The sequence below is a fragment of the Aotus nancymaae genome, unplaced genomic scaffold, assembly GCF_030222135.1.
Source record: "Aotus nancymaae isolate 86718 unplaced genomic scaffold, 86718_ANA_hifiasm-v0.15.2.pri h1tg000062l, whole genome shotgun sequence".
NCBI classification, from domain to species: Eukaryota; Metazoa; Chordata; class Mammalia; order Primates; family Aotidae; genus Aotus; species Aotus nancymaae.
Genome location: NW_026988476.1, coordinates 9,302,774 through 9,321,686, shown reverse-complemented (window position 1 = coordinate 9,321,686; position 18,913 = coordinate 9,302,774). Strand labels below are relative to the sequence as shown.

The following is an 18,913-nucleotide window of genomic DNA, read 5'->3' as shown; positions in this document are numbered from 1 at the left end:
GGAGTTTAATTAGATCCCATTTATTTAATTTGGCTTTTGTAGCCAATGCTTTTGGTGTTTTAGTCATGAAGTCCTTGCCTATGCCTATGTCCTGAATGGCTTTGCCTAGATTTTCTTCTAGAGTTTTTATGCTGTTAGGTCTTATGTTTGTCTTTAATCCATCTGGAGTTAATTTTAGTGTAAGGTGTCAGGAAGGGGTCCAGTTTCTGCTTTCTGCACATGGCTAGCCAGTTTTCCCAACACTATTTATTAAACAGGGAATCCTTTCCCCATTGCCTGTTTTTGTCAGGTTTGTCAAAGATCAGATGGTTGTAGATTTGTGGCATTGCCTCCGAGGCCTCTGTTCTGTTCCATTGGTCTATATTTCTGTTTTGGTACCAGTAGCATGCTATTTTGATTACTATAGCCTTGTAGTATAACTTGAAGTCGGGTAGCGTGATACCTCCAGCTTTGTTCTTTTTTCTTAGAATTAACTTGGCTATGTGGGCTCTCTTTTGGTTCCATACGAAGTTTAAAGTGGTTTTTTCCAGTTCTGTGAAGAAGGTCACAGGTAGCTTGATGGGGATAGCGTTGAATCTATAAATTACTTTGGGCAGTATAGCCATTTTCATGATATTGATTCTTCCTAACCATGAGAATGGAATGTTTCTCCATCTGTTTGTGTCCTCTTTTATTTCGTTCAGCAGTGGTTTGTAGTTTTCCTTGAAGAGGTCCTTTACATCCTCATCTCACTCAGGCTTATGCCAAAGACGTAAAATTTGGTGCAGATGCCCAAGACTTAATGCTTCAAAATGTAGACCTTTTAGTCAAACTGTAGCTGTTAAAAAAACAAAAACCAAAAACCAAAAAACAAAATGTAGCTGTTAAAATGGGGCCAAAGGGAAGAACAGTGATTATTGAGCAGGGCTGGGGAAGTCCCAAAGTAACAAAAGATGGTGTGACTGTTGCAAAGTCAATTGACTTAAAGGACAAATATAAAAATATTGGACCTAAACTTGTTCCAAATGTTGCCAATAACACAAATGAAGAGGCTGGGGATGGCACCACCACTGCTACTGTACTGGCATGCTCTATTGCCAAGGAAGGCTTTGAGAAGATTAGCAAAGGTGCTAATCCAGTGCAAATCAGGAGAGGTGTGATGTTAGCTGTTGATGCTATAATTGCTGAACTTAAATAGCAGTCTAAACCTGTGACCACCCCTGAAGAAATTGTGCAGGTGGCTATAATTTCTGCAAACAGAGACAAAGAAATTGGCAATATCACCTCTGATGCAATGAAAAAGGTTGGAAGAAAGGTTGTCATCACAGTAAAGTATGGAAAAACACTGAATGATGAATTATAAATTATTGAAGGCATGAAGTTTTGTCGAGGCTATATTTATCCATATTGTATTAATACATCAAAAGATCAGGAATGTGAATTCCAGGATGCCTATGTTCTGTTGAGTGAAAAGAGAATTTCTAGTGTCGTAAGCCTTTGGTCAACATCGCTGAAGACGTTGATGGAGAAACTCATCTTGAATAGGCTAAATGTTGGTCTTCAGGTTGTGGCAATCAAGGCTCCAGGGTTTGGTGATAATAGAACCAGCTTAAAGATAGGGCTATTGCTACTGGTGTTGCAGTGTTTGGAGAAGAGGGGTTGACCCTAAATCTTGAAGACGTTCAGCCTCATGACTTAGGAAAAGTTGGAGAGGTCATTGTGACCAAAGATGATGCTATGCTCTTAAAAGGAAAAGGTGGCAAGGCTGAAACTGAAAAACGTATTCAAGAAGTCACTGAGGACTTAGATGCCACAACTAGTGAAAACGAAAGGGAAAAACAATAAACAGCTGGCAAAACTTTCAGATGGAGTAGTTGTGCTGAAGGTTCATGGGACACATGATGTTAAGCGAATGAAAAGAAAGAGTTACAGATGCTCTTAATGTTGCAAGAGATGCTGTTGAAGAAGACATTGTTTTGGGAGGGTGTTATGCCCTGCTTTGGTGCATTCCAGCCTTGAACTCATTGACTCCAGCTAATGAAGATCAAAAATTGGTATAGAAATTATTAAAAGAACACTGAGAATTCCAGCAATGACCATTGATAAGAATGCAGATGTTGAAGGATCTTTGAAAGTTGGGAAAATTATGCAAAGTTCCTCAGAAGTTGGTTATGATGCTATGGTTGGAGATTTTGTGAATATGGTGGAAAAAGGAATTATTGACCCAACAAAGTTTGTGAGAACTGCTTTATTGGGTGCTGCTGGTGTGGCCTTTCTGTTAACTACAGATGAGAAGTTAAACAGCCTTTCTATGGAGAGTGAGAATAACTGTGTATAAAGTAGAGAAATATCCAATTATGTGACAACTTTTGTGTAATAAAAATTTGTTTAAAGTTAAAAGAAAATTTTAATGAAAATTATGATACGTTTAGTAATGAACCATAAAAATATGCCAAAATTTGTATTGAAAAAGAATTATTACACAGAAATATGTTTTTTTTAAAATGCAACTGGAGAAAGAATTGAAAAGAAATCAATGTTGCATTCAACCCAAGAAAACAGCAAAGGAGAACAAATAAATCTAAAATAAGAAAGGGAAAGGAGATAATGATAAAGTCAGAATTTTTCTTTTTCTGTTTATTTTTAAAGACAGGGTCTTGCTATATTGCTCAGGCTGGTCTCAAACTCCTGGCCTCAAGTAATTCTTCCGTCTTAACCTTCTGAATAGCCAGGATTACAGGTGCAAGCCACTGTGCCTGGCTCAAAATCAGAATTGTAATGAGATGAACAAAATGATTCAATGGAGATGTTCATAAAAGCAAAAAAGTGATAGTTTGAAAGTATTAATAAACCCATTTCTAAAGCTAAGAAGAAAACTGAATATCAATTCTTCTGATAAGCATGTGTGTTTTTTAAATGAAAGTCTTAAGTGAAAAATTATTCAAAGTTTTTTGCCCATGCCAATTAAGAAGCATAATTATTTAGTTATTTAATGATCAAGCCATCTATCTACTTCTCCTCTAATGAATTTCAGGTGGGACTTGATATAACAATTATACATTCACCACTCATGAATGTAGGTTGGGAAACTGGACTTTTGGAGTTAAAATGAATCTCTACCCAATTCATTCAAGAATCCCTCTACAATATCACTGTTGGTCACCTGACCTGTGTAAAATACTTTAAGTGACAAGTCAAACAACACAGCTGTAAGTTGCTGAATGCTATGAGTGACTTATACCTTTAGAGAAAAGAATATTACTGAGTTAGGAAGAATTTGTATATGACATACCAAAGTAAACTTTGACCAGAATTTTATGGGGAAACACTTAACTCCATTTTACACAATAACACAATCTGAGTGGCTATTAGCTTTCACCTAAAAGGCCATCTGGTAGTCTCTGATACTGTCATTAAAATAAAGTAGGTAGCCAGTTATGTAGCAGGTGTTTGCCAGTTAGAAGAATGCGTCCGAGCAGGACATTGTGGACACACTCCAGAGAACTGTGTGTTTTCCAACATGCAATAACCATGTATTTAAGTGAAGAAAAGTACATTGTAGAGCTTGACATTCCGAGTCTGTTTCCTGTGGAAAGTGTGGCCTGCTGTGCTGGGGAAGCTGCTGTTTTCTCTTCTGGTCAAGATCTTGCTCAACTGCCTTAACAAGGTACAAGTTGAAGCATCTATAGAATTATCCTATGTGTACATTTAACCTGTTTTGAGGACTGCATTATTTGTTTTGGCAAAATAGGAAAATCTACAAAATCAACAATTTTTGTAGAGATTAGAATGTTTTCTAAGAATAACAAATCTGGAGATTACTTATGAATAGCAGTAAAGATATCACTTTGAAGCAGTAAGTATACTGATTAAAGAAACTCCAATGAGGAAGGATCACATTTCACTTTATTTTGTGGCTTAGAGCCTTTTCTTCAAGGCAATTTAAAAGTAACTTAATCTGCAGAGGTTTAAAAATTAATCTTCATCAAATCCTTGTGAGATGCTAATAGGTTAAGTATTCTGCATGTTTGAAAACATTTGTAAAGAAGAGATGAAAGAATCATAGAGCAGTGCTTCTCAAACTTGAACTTGAATCCTCAAGGAATAATGATAAAATGCAGATTTCCATCCAGTAGGTCTGAGGTTTTGCACTCTAACAAGCTCTCAGGTGGTACCAGTGCTGCTGCTGTGGCAGACCACAATTTAAACGGCAATGTTGGCCAGGCGGGGTGGCTCATGCCTGTAATAGCAGCACTTTGGAAGGCTGAGGTGGGTGGATCATGAGGTCAGGAGTTCAAGACCACCCTGGCCAAGATGGTGAAACCCCGTCTCTACTAAAAATACAAAAGTTAGCTGGGCATGGTGGTGGGTGCCTGTAGTCCCAGCTACTCAGGAGGCTGAGGGAGAGGGAGAGAATCCTTGAACCCAGGAGGTGGAGGTTGCAGTGAGCCAAGATGGCGCCACTGCACTCCAGCCTGGGTGACAGAGCGAGACTCCATCTCAAAAAAAAAAAAAAAAAAAGGCAATGTCAGCAAAGGGTAGCATTGTCATGTTTTGGGACTCCCATGGGAAGAAGTCCAGCAGTCAGTTGGAAATGTGCATTTTGGACTTAGGAGACTCAGTTTTGGGAATCATAAGCATAGAATGATAGCTGAAGTTATGAGAATAGATGAAATCGCTCTTCTTTAATTATTTACTAAATACTAATAAGGTACTTAGGGAGTACAGAGTCAGACACAATCCTCTGTTGAGCACAGATTATGCTATCCTGTATGGTCGCTTGCAATGTTTTATTCTAAAATTCTATTTTTAATGAGAACATTAAGCCTACTGATTTATCAAGTGTATCTTTTTCAGCAAGGAAGTATTTCTATTAAAAAGGCCATCAGGTTGCTGAAATATTAATGGTAGTAGAATATCATGTAACTGAAGAGAATGTCATCATCGAATTCAGGGTTTTGATGAAAACCCAGAGTTAGGTTCTTTATTTTAAAGGGATGTTGAGAAAATAAGATTCTGAGCAATAAACTGTGAAATGGCTTGGTTAATAATTGTCTTTCGGCCAGGTGCGGTGGCTCACACCTGTAATACCAGCACTTTGGGAGGCCGAGGAGGGTGGATCGTTTGTGGTCAGGAGTTTAAGACCAGCCTGGCCGACATGGTGAAACCCCATCTCTTCCAAAAATACAAAAATTAGCTGGGCGTGGTGGCACATGCCTGTAATCCCAGCTACTCAGGAGGCTGAGGCAAGAGAATTGTTTGAACCCGGGAGGCGGAGGTTGCAGTGAGCTGAGATTGCACCACTGCCCTCTAGCCTGGGCGACAGAGTGAGACTCCATCTCAAAAAATAAAAGGCTTTAATTATTTTAAGGAAGATGTATGCCACATTTTAGGACCATAAAATACATTGCCAAGGCATGTTATGCAATGTTCTTAGTTAGGTATGTTTGTTAATTGATTAGATAAATATTACAGTGTAGATAGACATCACCCTGCCTGGAGTTAGAAAAGTAAACGTGACAGTCTCTGAGCAGACTTTGGACGAACAGACTTCTGTTTTTCTGTCTGTTGTGTGGTGGGTCTTCTTATCTTCTTGTATATTTACATTGGGCCTTTTGAATTATATTTACTTATTGAGTGCCATACACACTTCTGACATGGCTTGTTGTAAATGACTCTAATGATTAGTTTCCATTTGGAGTCTAAAGTCCAGCATGGTTTCAGGGAGCTAATGTCTTATTATTGCAGGTTCTTTGGCAAGAACATTCAGTGCACCTGCTGTGCATACTCGGCCTATATATACGGTGACAGCTACATCTGCTTTCCCATCTGCACCTTTCAGTTTCAAGTAGATATCATTAGCTGTCCGTAACACTTAAGAATCGTCCTGTATCTGCTGAAGGAAACCAACTGGATTGAAAAATCCTCACCTTTCTGCAAGACCCTCCACAAAATAATAGCTCTGTGGAGTGATTCAGGGATTTCTTATGATTAAATAGATTATTGAAGCTGTGATTGTCAAATAGAGACATGTTTAAACATGTCCAGAGCTTACTTTTATCTATTAAGAAGGATGTGATCACAAAATGTGTTTAATAATAATGTAGCTATGCTATATGTTAAATTTGGATCTGTTCCCATAGCAGATAAGATCTGTTAATTAATAAAGTCTAAAGTTGCCTGTACAGAGTAGAAAACCCAAATCCTTAACATTAGTATACTAGTCATGTCAATCAGCATGTCCACGTCCTCCTGCTTGCACCTCTCTGCTGGACTAAGCAGCCAACCTCAGTGTCTTCCTTAAGCAAAGGGGTGGGATCAAGTTTCCTAAGGGCACCTAATCCATAGACTGGTTGCTGAACCTATGAAAAGACTTGATATGAAAAAGTTTCCTTAGTAAGGATAATAATAATTAACTAGACTAATTATACTCTCCTCCTTGAAAAGTTGAAAGATTCATATAGCAGCAGCCATTCTGTAATGAGAGAAAAAAATGATTAAGAACAAACAAGGGGTGGAAGAGGTGTACTGAAGGTGGAACACTAGGATGAAGGTTCCTTAACTCTGCTGGTTGAGAGTTTCTAGATGACCCTGTATCTTGAAGCATGGCTATTTTTGGAATCCTTTCGCCCTTACTCCCAAAAGTGTTCATTTGGTATAATAAGTTTCCATTATTTGAGATGACTTAAACTTACTCATGAAACAAAGATCACAGTGACCATGAGGATTTACTTTTTGATCTGTGTTGCAAAGAATAGGGATTAAACATTGAGAAAACAAATAATAAGTGAGACGTGTGCCACATTGGGACAGATTCCAGAAGATGCACTATGTTACCTTATCTGTCCACTCAGAATGGAAAAAATTCACCCAATTTAGGTGTCTTTCTAATATCCAGCCAGATTACTAATGAATAGGTTTCTGAGGCCAGAAGGCCTTAATGTCAATAAGTAATGGAGTTACCTGTAACTCACTCCATACTCTTAAATAGTGCATTGAAGGAGCAGGGATCATGGCTATTGTATTTTTGTCTCCAACTGTCCCTTTAAACTTGCTCAATGTCTGTAGTCTCCAGTCTCCCCAACTACTTGGTAAAGAATCTAGCAGACTGATTTTTGGGCCACTTTTATCTAATAGACTTCAAGGTCACTGTAAGCCGTAGACATAAAGCTGTTTAACAATGGCCAGGTCCTGTGCTAGGTGGAAAATATGCATCATCTCATCTACTTTTTTCCGTGGTAGTCTATCTTATAGTTTACTTGGAATTTGCTGTTATCTTGACATCTTAGTCCAAGCCACTTGTTATATATTTATCCACAAAAAAGTATAAATGATACACACACGGAAAATTCCGTTGTCATTCTCTGGTTCTTCTTTCAGGGATACTTAGTATTTCTTGGGGATGGTTCTGTTCTCTGATGTATTCTTCCCCCAGGACATGTGGAGTTTCTCCTAGGCCCCACCCACTCAATGCTTAGCCAACAGTGTTTGCTCTGGGATATACAGTTCTTACCCAGACCTTTATTCTTACTCACAGGATTTGCTTACAAACTGCCCCCAGATAAACCTTAGGAGCTGAGCCAGGAACGGTGGTGCATGCCTGTTGTGCCGGCTGTTTGGGACGCTGAGGCAGGAGATCGATTTAGTCCATACGTTTAAAGCTGAAGAGAGCTGTGATCACTGCAGCCTGCGCAACAGAGAGGACATGGAGAGAGAGAGAGAGAGAGAGAGAAAGAGAGAGAGAGAGAGAGAGATACCTTAAGAGCTGAATCCTTATCAATGGATTCTAATGAAAGGCTCTGCATGTCTCCAAAATGCTGGACGAGACCATTATCTACTATTCTTGTTGATAAAAATAATGAGATGCTGCTGCAGCTTTCTGCCGTGTTGTGTGTTCATGTTCTTTCTGCCTGCTGGGTCCATTCTACAGTGTGGGGATATTTTTTTGTGGGTTGTATCCATAGGAAGGGTGTTCTAGGAAAGAAAGTGCCTACTTGCCTGGAGTCTGAGCCAAAAATGGACACTCCTTTGCACAACTTTATAATACCTTGTATAACATCAGTAAGTATTTTTTGTCAGTTATGGCTAAAAAAAATAGCTCAGGGATATTATCATTCAGTAATTTTATATGCAATAGTATATAGGTTACATACCTGCTGATAGACTAAAGATAAATATGATTTGTGGAGCAGTACCTTATACTAAAAATAGCACTTGCTCATGATTCTAGAAAGTCAGAACTAACCTACCACTCAGATGTCTGCAGGGACAGAGGCATATGGGATGTAATCAATTATCTTCCAAAAACGCTCCCTGGAAAGAAAATGGTAATTTCATTTCAAATAATCAATTAAAGATTTTTCCATGTGTTAGATGACTTATACATTAGAGTATATTGTCCCTTATTTCTAAATCTTGTGATTTAACAAAATTATTATTACAATTGTATTTCTAGCCAAGTGTTCTTTCCTATTAAATTTTAGAAGGGTTGTGAAAATTTGTGTTGGGAGTCACAAATTATTCTGTGCTCTTTTGTTCTGTTGGGAGATCTTACATTTCTCTGTATTATTTTCACTTCCTATTTATTTGTAGGATTGCTGAAATAGCTTTTGAACTGAATGAACATTTTAATTCACTCTTTTTAAATATTATTAAAGCTTCGTTGAACAAACAAGAGAATGACTAAAGAAAGTAATTCGAGAAGTATAAATTAAAAATAAAGAGGAAAGCTTTTCATGTTAGAAAATGCTAAGGATAAATTAAACTTCAATCAAGAAGCAAATGTAGTTTGAAGGCACTGACACTTCATCACCGCAGGGAGGCAGTAGTTCCTTCTATAATAGGAAACTCAAGGCTTTTATCTTTCTCTAATTTAAATTCTGAACTTTTCTATTAATAATTCTTTATGTGATTTTTTTTTCTATCAACACCCATGCTTTAGTCTTTGATTTTAAAAGCTAATCCTTAGTCATGTCTGAAATAATTGGACCCCAAAAGTAAAACATAGTTTTCCAGAAGGGGACAAAATTGAAAAATACTTTAGCCGCACATCATCCATGAAAGACTTTCAAAGTCTGAGTTCCCATAAAAAATTATAAATACATGAAATTCTCTCTCTTTTTTTTTTTTTAGGAATTAACAGTTTTTATTGGGCTCAGACCAGGAGTCCGTGAGTGCTGAGGACCTCTGTATATTTGTCAGTTTTCTTCTCCACATTCTTCTCGGCTTGTTTCCGTAGCCTCATGAGCTGTTTCTTCTTCCGGTAGTGCATCTTGGCTTTCTCCTCCCTCTTCTCCTCCAGGGTGGCTGTCACTGCCTGGTACTTCCAACCAACCTCGTGAGCCACGTGCCCCAGATAGGCAAATTTTCTTGTAGGTTTCAGATGCACCACCTTGAGGGCGGCAGGAACCACCATCTCCTTTTTCTTGTCGTAGTGCGGTGGGATGCCGTCAAACACCTTGAGGCGGTCCCTGGCGGCCTGGCCGGGTCTCGTGGGCAGCACGCCTTGCGCGGTCCGCCGGAAAATGCTGCGGGGGGCCCCGGAAGTGGTAGGGACCGTGGGAAGTGTTGGTCTTCATCCACTTGCGGAGGAAAGCCAGGTACTTCAACTTGTTTCTGTAGAAATTGGTGGAAATGTTGATGCCCTCGCAGCCTACGACCACCGCTTTCTGGACCAGCAGCACCTGCCAGGCAGCCCAGGAGATGGCCTCGACCATCAAGCACCAGAACCTGCACCTCTGCTATCTTCGGCAGCCACCTGGGAAAGTGAAATTCTTTATTTGCTCTGTAAGTCAACTCTTTTAAAAGCAGCAATTATGAATTCTATAGCACAACAAGAAAGGCTGGGTGAGATTTTGAGGTCACCTTATCCTGGCATCTTCACATGTGACCACATTTTTAACGTATAATTTCTTGTAGAATATTTAATATTTTGGCCACATGGTCATTTTGGTGACAACAAAGTATAGATTTAAAGTATGGTGATACATTTGATCCAGCAAAAGCACTATCTACATACTCAGGGGAATTTATGTCAGAAAGTGATATCTAGTGGAAGATTCTAAAATGTTAAAAATTCTCTCTTACTCAGTTTCCATGCTTGAGTGAATTACTTAGCTGAGTGGGGAGCTTCTTCTGTGGGGATAAACAGCTTGGTAAACGTTAGAAATAGTGGTGTCTCAGCTGTTTTTAAGTATCTATGTCTGAGTATTTACTATTTCCAGTAGAGGTAACCAGCAGAGTTTAGATTCAGACATTTTCTTTTTTCAGTATAATCAAATATATTTTCATCTAGTGAAGAAGAAGAAACAGATATAGTCCATATCTTTTAGGGGAAGAGACTCCACTGATGTTGACTTTAAGTACAAATGCAAACAGCAGAGGAATGGTAGAGTGAAATGTATAGGAGCACAGACTCTGGAACACTGTACAGATTCAAAGCCCAGATTTGTCATTTCTCAGCTGAGTCACTGGACACATTTCTTAACTTCTCTGGGCCTGCTGCTTCAGCTGCAAGATGGGGAAAATCATAGCACCTACTTCATAGAGTTATATGAGGATTAAACAATTGAGTACCTATAATATATTTAGAACACTGCTTGGCGCTTAATAAATGCCCTGTAAATGCTGGCTGCCTTCATTCCTATGAAAGGCATTACTCTCTAACTCTTCATTGTTTATCAGGTACTCCACATTATTATTATTATCATTTTTTCAGAGACAGGGTCTCACTTGTTGCCCAGGCTGGTCCTAAACTCCTGGGCTCAAGTGATCCCCCTGCTTTGGCCTCCCAAAGCACTGAGATTACAGGTGAGCCAGCATTGGCACTGATACCCTACATCTATATTATTATCTACATTTTACAGACCAGGAAACTAAGGCTCAAAGACCTTATGACAGGTTGCACAACTGGTAAGTAGTAATACCCACAGATTGCCCTGTACAGATTGTATACAAATACATCACCACGTGCATTAATAATGTCTTTGTTACTAATATGTCTTTACTAATAATGTCTAACAATGTCCTTAACTACTAACTGGCAATATGAATTGAGTGCTCATCCTGTACCAGGCATGGTTCTATGTGTGAAGCATAACCTATGAGATAGGTGCCATTATCATACCCATTTTGTATGAGGAAACTAAGGCACAGATTGTATAACTTGCTCAAGGTGACATAGCACTTACTGGCAGACTTGAGATGTAGACCCAAGTGGTTTGCTCTAGAATCTGTGCCCCTTTTCTGCCTTTTCCCTGAGAGTGATCACATGCTTACGGAGCTTTCATGTGGTCTTAAGATCAAGGAAGGGGCATTTGGTCATCACTGGCTTTTGGCTGGAAGGCTATTCTGTTTGGCCTTTGGCCATCAGCCTTTTCCTCACTGTCTATTACTCCTGTACCTTGTGGGCTATTTCTCCTGGGGGTGCTCCAGAATAGGCCAGCCATGGCTATCTGCTGACTAGGTCCCACATCTGCTCACAGTGGCCCTGCTGATCTTCCAAAACTCATCTGGTCTATACTCTGGCCACTGGCTGTGGTCTGTTCACTGCCACTCAGTTAGGTTAAGCTGAATATTTTGTCTTGTAATTTTCAGACACCTTCTGGGCCCTTCACTAAGGGTTTTGAAACCTCTTGAAGCTCTTCCCAGCTCCCCAGCCATACTCTGGTATGTGTGAGTAAGGGTGAGCAGCTATTCTCTTAGGCCTTCTCCCTAATATTGTCTACTTATATAGCCATCTGTTGGTGGAATAGAACTCCAGGCAAGAAGAAAAATACAAGCTCCTTTTGACTGGGGATTTTCACACATACCTGGAATCTCTACTATTTGTCTCCTCCACCAGGCATTTTGATATTGGGTTGAGGCATAAGACCTCAGACATATCCTAAATCTTCTTCTTTTACTATTATCCATCTCCTACTTTCTTCTCTCTCTCTTCCAAAGCTCCTGATTTCTTTCTTTCTTTTTTTTTTCTATTTTCTTTTTTTGAGACGGAGTCTTGCTCTGTCACCCGGGCTAGAGTCCAGCGGTGTGATCTTGGCTCACTGCAACCTCTGCCTCCCGGGTTCAAGTGATTCTCATATCCCAGCCTCTCTAGTAGCTGGGATAACAGGCATGCGCCACCAAGCCAGGCTAATATATTGTTGTATTTTTGGTAGAGATGGAGTTTCTTCGCGTTGGTCAGGCTGGTCTCAGACTCTTGGCTTCAAGTGATCCACCCCCCTTGGCCTCCCAAAGTGCTGGGATTATAGGCGTGAGTCACTGAGCTTGGCCCTGATTTATTTATTTTTAATGGACCTATAGTCTACTTCCAGCACCTCATTCCCAACTGCATCATCACCATCACTGGAAGTGTATAGGACTTTCCCAGACTCTATTCCTATATCAGGCATGTGTTGCAAAGAGAATGTTGGTACCTGCAAGAAAATCTAGCAAGCAATTCACTTTCAGGAGTCTAGGAAGTCATCTTAGTTGAGTAATTTCTGCTTCTCCCAATTAATACACTGGGAAAATTCAGTAAATGGTACTGGTGAAATAAACACAGGTCAGATCTTGAAGAACCATGGAAGTCAGCTGTGTTAGACTGTTCTTGTGTTGCTATAAAGAACAGGGACTGGGCACGGTGGCTCACCTGTAATCCCGGCACTTTGGGAGGCTGAGGTGGGTGGATCACGAAGTCAAGAGATCGAGATTGTCCTGGCCAACATGGAGAAACCCTGTCTCTACTAAAAATACAAAAATTAGCTGGGCATGGTGGCACGTGCCTGTAGTCCCAACTACTTGGGAGCCTGAGGCAGGAGAATCGCTTGAACCCGAGAGGCAGAGGTTGGAATGAGCTGAGATTGCATCTCTGCACTTCAGCCTGGCAAAAGAGTGAGACTTCGTTTAAAAAAAAAAAAAAAAAAAAGAAAGAAATACCTGGGGTCTGGGGCTGGGTAATTTATAAAGAAAAAAGGTTTGATTGTCTCACAGTTCTTCAGGCTGTGCAGGAAATATAGCACTGACATCTGCTTGGCTTCTGGTGAGGGCCCCAGAGAACTTGTACTCATGGTGGAAGGCAAAGAGGGAGCAAATGCTTCACATGGTGAAAACCAGAGCAAGAGGGGAGGAGGAGGTGCCACACACTTTTAAACAACCAGATCTCATGAGAACTCACTGACTGTCATGAAGATAGCACCAAACCAGGTAGCATGAAGTCAGGTAGCATGATGCCTCCCGCTTTGTTCTTTTTGCTTAGAATTGACTTAGCTCTGCCGGCTCTCTTTTGGTTCCATATGAAGCTTAAGGTGGTTTTTTCCAGTTCTGTGAAGAAGGTCATTGGTAGCTTGATGGGGATAGCGTTGAATCTGTAAATGACTTTGGGCAGTATGGCCATTTTCACGGTATCGATTCTTCCTAACCATGAGCATGGAATGTTTCTCCATTTGTTGGTGTCCTCTCTTATTTCCTTCAGCAGTGGTTTGTAGTTCTCCTTAAAGAGATCCTTTACATCCTTCGTTAGTTGTATTCCTAGGTATTTTATTCTCTTTGTAGCAATTGTGAATGGGAGTTTGCTCATGATTTGGCTCTCTTTTAGTCTGTTATTGGTGTAAAGAAATGCTTGTGATTTCTGCACATTGATTTTGTATCCTGAGACTTTGTTGAAGTTGCTTATCAGTTTCAGGAGATTTTGGGCTGAGATGATAGGGTCTTCTAAATATACAATCATGTCGTCTGCAAATAAAGACAATTTGACTTCTTCCTTTCCTAATTGAATACCCTTTATTTCTTTTTCTTGCCTGATTGCTCTGGCTAGAACTTCCAGTACTATATTGAATAGGAGTGGTGAGAGAGGGCATACTTGTCTAGGGCCAGATTTCAAATGGAATGCTTCCAGTTTTTGCCCATTCAGTATGATATTGGCTGTGGGTTTGTCGTAAATAGCTTTTATTATTTTGAGATATGTTCTGTCGATACCTAGTTTATTGAGAGTTTTTAGCATAAAGAGCTGTTGAATTTTGTTGAAGGCCTTCTCTGCATCTATTGAGATAATCATGTGGTTTTTGTCTTTGGTTCTGTTTATGTGGTGGATTACGTTTATAGACTTGTGTATGTTGAACCAGCCTTGCATCCCCGGGATGAAGCCTACTTGATCGTGATGGATAAGCTTTTTGATGTGCCGTTGCAGTTGGTTTTCCAGTATTTTATTGAAGATTTTTGCATCTCTGTTCATCATGAATATTGGCCTGAAGTTTTATTTTCTTGTTGAGTTTCTGCTGGGTTTTGGTATCAGGGTGATGTTGGTCTCATAAAATGATTTGGGAAGGATTCCCTCTTTTTGGATTGTTTGGAATAGTTTCAGAAGGAATGGTAGCAGTTCCTCTTTGTATGTCTGGTAGAATTCGGCTGTGAACCCATCTGGACCTGGGCTTTTTTTTGTTGGTAGGCTATTAATTGCTGCCCCAAGTTCGGCCCTTGCTATTGGTCTATTCAGGGTTTCGACTTCTTCCTGGTTTAGGCCTGGGAGGATGCAAGTGTCCAGGATTTCTTCCAGGTTTACTTGTTTATGTGCATGGAGTTGTTTGTAGTAATCTTTGATGGTAGTGTGTATTTCTGTGGAATCTGTGGTGATATCCCCTTTATCGTTTTTTATTGCATCTATTTGTTTATTCTCTCTTTTCATTTTTATTAATCTGGCTATTGGTCTATTTCGTTGATCTTTTCAGAAAACCAACTCCTGGTTTTATTAGTTTTTGAAGGGTTTTTTGTGTGTCTATCTCCTTCAGTTCTGCTCTGATCTTAGTTATTTCTTGACTTCTGCTAGCTTTTGAATTTTTTTGATCTTGCTCCTCTAGCTCTTTCAATTTTGATGATAGGGTGTCAACTTTAAATCTCTCCTTGCTTCTCATATGGGCTTTTATTGCTATAAATTTTCCTCTAGACACTGCTTTGAATGTGTCCCAGAGATTCTGGTACGTTGTAGCTTTGTTCTAGTTGGAGAAATAAAGAAATCTTTATTTCTCCCTTCATTTCATTGTGTATCCAGCAACATTCAAGAGCCAGTTGTTCAGTTTCCATGAAATTGTGTGGTTCTGAATTAGTTTCTTAATCCTGAGTTCTAATTTGATTGCACTGTGGTCTGAGAGACTGTTTGTTATGATTTCTGTTTTTTTTGCATTTGCTGAGGAGTGATTTACCTCCAATTATGTGGTCAATTTTAGAGTAGGTGTGATGTGATGCTGAGAAGAATGTATATTCTGTGGATTTGGGGTGCAGAATTCTGTAAATGTCTCTTAGGTTTCCTTGGTCCAGATCTGAGTTCAAGTCCTGGATATCCTTGTTAATTTTCTGTCTCATTAATCTGTCTAATATTGACAGTGGAGTGTTAAAGTCTCCCACTATTATTGTGTGGGAGTCTAAGTCTCTTTGTAGGTCATTAAGAAGTTGCTTTATGTATCCAGGTGCTCCTGTATTGGGCGTGTATATATTTAGGATCGTTAGCTCTTCTTGTTGCATTGATCCTTTTACCATTATGTAATGCCCTTCTTTGTCTCTTTTGATCTTTGTTGGTTTAAAGTCTATTTTATCTGAGACTAGGATTGCAACTCCTGCTTTTTTTTTTTGCTCTCCATTTGCTTGGTAAATCTTCATCCCTTTATTTTGAGTCTATATGTGTCCTTGCGTGTGAGATGGGTTTCCTGGATATAGCACACCAATGGATTTTGACTTTTTATCCAATTTGTCAGTCTGTGTCTTTTGATTGGGGCATTTAGCCCATTTACATTTAAGGTTAATATTGTTATGTGTGAATTTGATCCTGCCATTTTGAGGCTAGCTGGTTGTTTTGCCCATTAGTTGATGCAGTTTCTTCATTGTGTTGTTGCTCTTTACCATTTGGTACATTTTTCGAGTGGCTGGTACTGGTTGTTCCTTTCTATGTTCAGTGCTTCTTTCAGGAACTCTTGTAAGGCAGGCCTGCTGGTGATGAAATCTCTCAGCAATTGCTTGTTTGTAAAGGATTTTATTTCTCCTTTGCTTGTGAAGCTTAGTTTGGCTGGATATGAAATTCTAGGTTGAAAGTTCTTTTCTTTAAGGATGTTGAGTATTGGCCCCCACTCTCTTCTGGCTTGTAGGGTTTCTGCTGAGAGATCTGCTCTGAGTGTCATGAGCTTCCCTTTGTGGGTAACCAGACCTTTCTCTTTGGCTGCCCTTAGCATTTTTTCCTTTATTTCAACCCTGGTGAATCTGATGATTATGTGCCTTGGAGTTGCTCTTCTTGAGGAATATCTTTGTGTTGTTCTCTGTATTTCCTGGACTTGAATATTGGCCTGCCTTGCTAGGTTGGGGAAGTTTTCCTGGATAATATCCTGAAGAGTGTTTTCCAGCTTAGATTCATTCTCTCTGTTACATTCAGGTACACCTATCAAATGTAGATTAGGTCTTTTCACATAATCCCTTATTTCTTGGAGGCTTTGCTCATTTCTTTTTAATCTTTTTTCTCTAATCTTGCCTTCTTGTTTTATTTCATTGCATTGATCTTCAATCTCTAATATCCTTTCTTCTTGGTCAATACAGCTATTGAAACTTGTGTATGCTTTGCGAAGTTCTCATGTTGTGTTTTTCAGCTCCACCAATTCATTTATATTCCTTGCTAAGCTGTTTATTCTCATTAGTATTTTGTCCTACCTTTTTTCAAGATTCTTAGTTTCTTTGCATTGGGTTAGAATATGCTCTTTTAGCTCAGAGAAGTTTGTTATTCCCACTTTCCGAGGCCTGTTTCTGTCAATTCATCAAACTCATTCTCCATCTGGCCTTGTTCCCTTGCTGGTGAGGAGTTGTGATCCCTTGGAGGAGAGGCATTCTGGTTTTGGGTATTTTCATCCTTTTTGCACTGGCTTCTTCCCATCTTTGTGGATTTATCTACCTATGGTCTTTGTAGTTGGTGGCTTTCAGATGGGGTAGCTGAGTGGATGTCCTTTTTGTTGATGATAAAGTTATTTATTTCTGTTTTTAGTCTTCCTTCTAACTGTCAGGCCCCTCTGCTGTAGGACTGCTGGAGGTCCGCTCCTGACCCTGCTTGCCTGATGATCACCTGGGGCAGCTGCATAACAGTAAGGGTTGCTGCTAGTTTTTTCTTCTGTTATTTTAGTCCCAGAAGGATACTCACCAGATGTCAGCCTGAGCTCTCCTTTATGAGGCATCTCTTTGGATATACAGGGGTTGGGGAGCTGCTTGAGGAGAGTCTGTCCCTTATAGGAGCTCAAGCGCTGGGCTGCAAGCTCCATTGTTCCATTCAGAGCTGCTGGGCAGGTACGTTTAAGTCTACTGCAGTGGAAATCATAACTGCCTTTTTTCCCAGGTGCTCTGTCCCGGGAAGGTGGAGCTTTAGTTATAAGTTCCTGCCGTGTTGCTGCCTTTTTTCAGAGATGCCCTGCCCATCGAGGAGGTAGCCTAGTCACAGTCTGCCAGCAGAGCCATTCCTGAGCTGCTGTGGGCTCTACCCAGCTGCTGTGTGAACTTCCTTGCAGGTTTGTTTGTAGAGGTATAGTTAGAACTGCCTCGATAATGGTGGTCTGCCTCAGTAATGGTGGACTGCCTCAGTAATGGTGGACTGCCTCGGTAATGGTGGACTGCCTTGGTAATGGCAGATGCCCTTCTTGCCACAGAGTTGGACCGTCCTGGGTCCAGCTGTGCTTACTCTGAAACTCTCAATCCAAAGTGTTTCCGATTGCTGGTCTTTGTGGGGGTGGGAGCCACCGAGCCAGATCACCTGGCTCCCCCTGTTTCAGCCCCCTTTTTTTCAGTTGAATGGGCGACTGTCTCCTAGGCGTTCCAGGCGCAAGTTGAAATGGCTGCCAAGATTTGTGTCAGTTTTTGTGTGGAGACCCTCTGTGCTGGCTGAAACAGCCATGCTTGGAGACTCATGGAACTTTTCTGCCCAGGAATCTCCTGGTCTGTGGGCAGTAAAAACTCGTTTGGAAATGTGGCGATCACTCACCCTCTTCATTTTCGCTGGGAACTGCACTCCAGAGCTGTTCCTATTCGGCCATCCTGGATCGTCTCCTCTTTTTTTCTTTTATTAAAATTGTTTTTTTCCTCAACCTAGATTTAAGTTCTGCTAATATGTTTAAAAAATTTAAAAAATAATAAAAATACATGCACATGAAGAAAAGGGTATAAATCCTAAATATACAGGAGGAGAAATCATGAGAATAAACTGTATATCACCTCAAGTGATAAACAGAACACTGCAGGCTGGGAGTGGTGGCTCACACACATAATCCCAGTGCTTTGGCAAGCTGAGTAAAGAGGACTGTTCAGGACTTCATTTGAGACAGTTTGGGAAACATAGTGAGACCTCCATCTCTACAAAAGATAAAAGTTAGCCAGGCATGGTAGCGTGCGCCTGTAGTCCCAGCTACTTGGGAGGCAGAGGCAGGAGGATTTCTTGAACTCAGGAGTTCAAGGCTACAGGAGCTATGATTGTGTCACTGCACTACAGCTTGGGTGGCAGGGCAAGACCTCATCTCTAAAAAAAAGAAACCAGAACACTACAGCATCCCATAGGCTCCTCATATGCCTCATACCAAGCATGCTCTTCTTCTTTTTTTTTTTTGAGATGAAGTTTCACTGTTGTTGCCCAGGCTGGAGTGCAAGGGCAACGATCTCAGCTCACTGCAACTTTGCTCTACTGGGTTCAAGTGATTTTCCTGCCTCTATCTCCTGAGTAGCTGGGATTACAGGCACGTGCCACCACTACTGGCTAATTTTGTATTTTTGGTAGAGACAGGGTTTCTTCATGTTGGTTAGGCTGGTCTTGAATTCCCAACCTCAGGCGATCTGCCTGCTTAGGCCTCCCAAAGTGGTAGGATCACAGGCATGAGCCACCGCTCCCGGCTCCATGCTCTTCTTAACTGCAATACTTTGCTCTTAACTGCAATGCTCTTGTGACTTT

At 40.4% G+C, this 18,913-nt stretch overlaps 2 pseudogenes; one reads left to right on the top strand and one right to left on the bottom strand.

Moving 5' to 3' along the window:
• The first annotated feature begins 1,138 nt into the window (after positions 1–1,138).
• On the top strand, positions 1,139–2,517 carry LOC105729898 (60 kDa heat shock protein, mitochondrial-like; annotated as a pseudogene).
• A 6,616-nt stretch (positions 2,518–9,133) lies between these two features.
• On the bottom strand, positions 9,134–9,557 carry LOC105729892 (large ribosomal subunit protein uL13-like; annotated as a pseudogene).
• Positions 9,558–18,913: the final 9,356 nt, after the last annotated feature.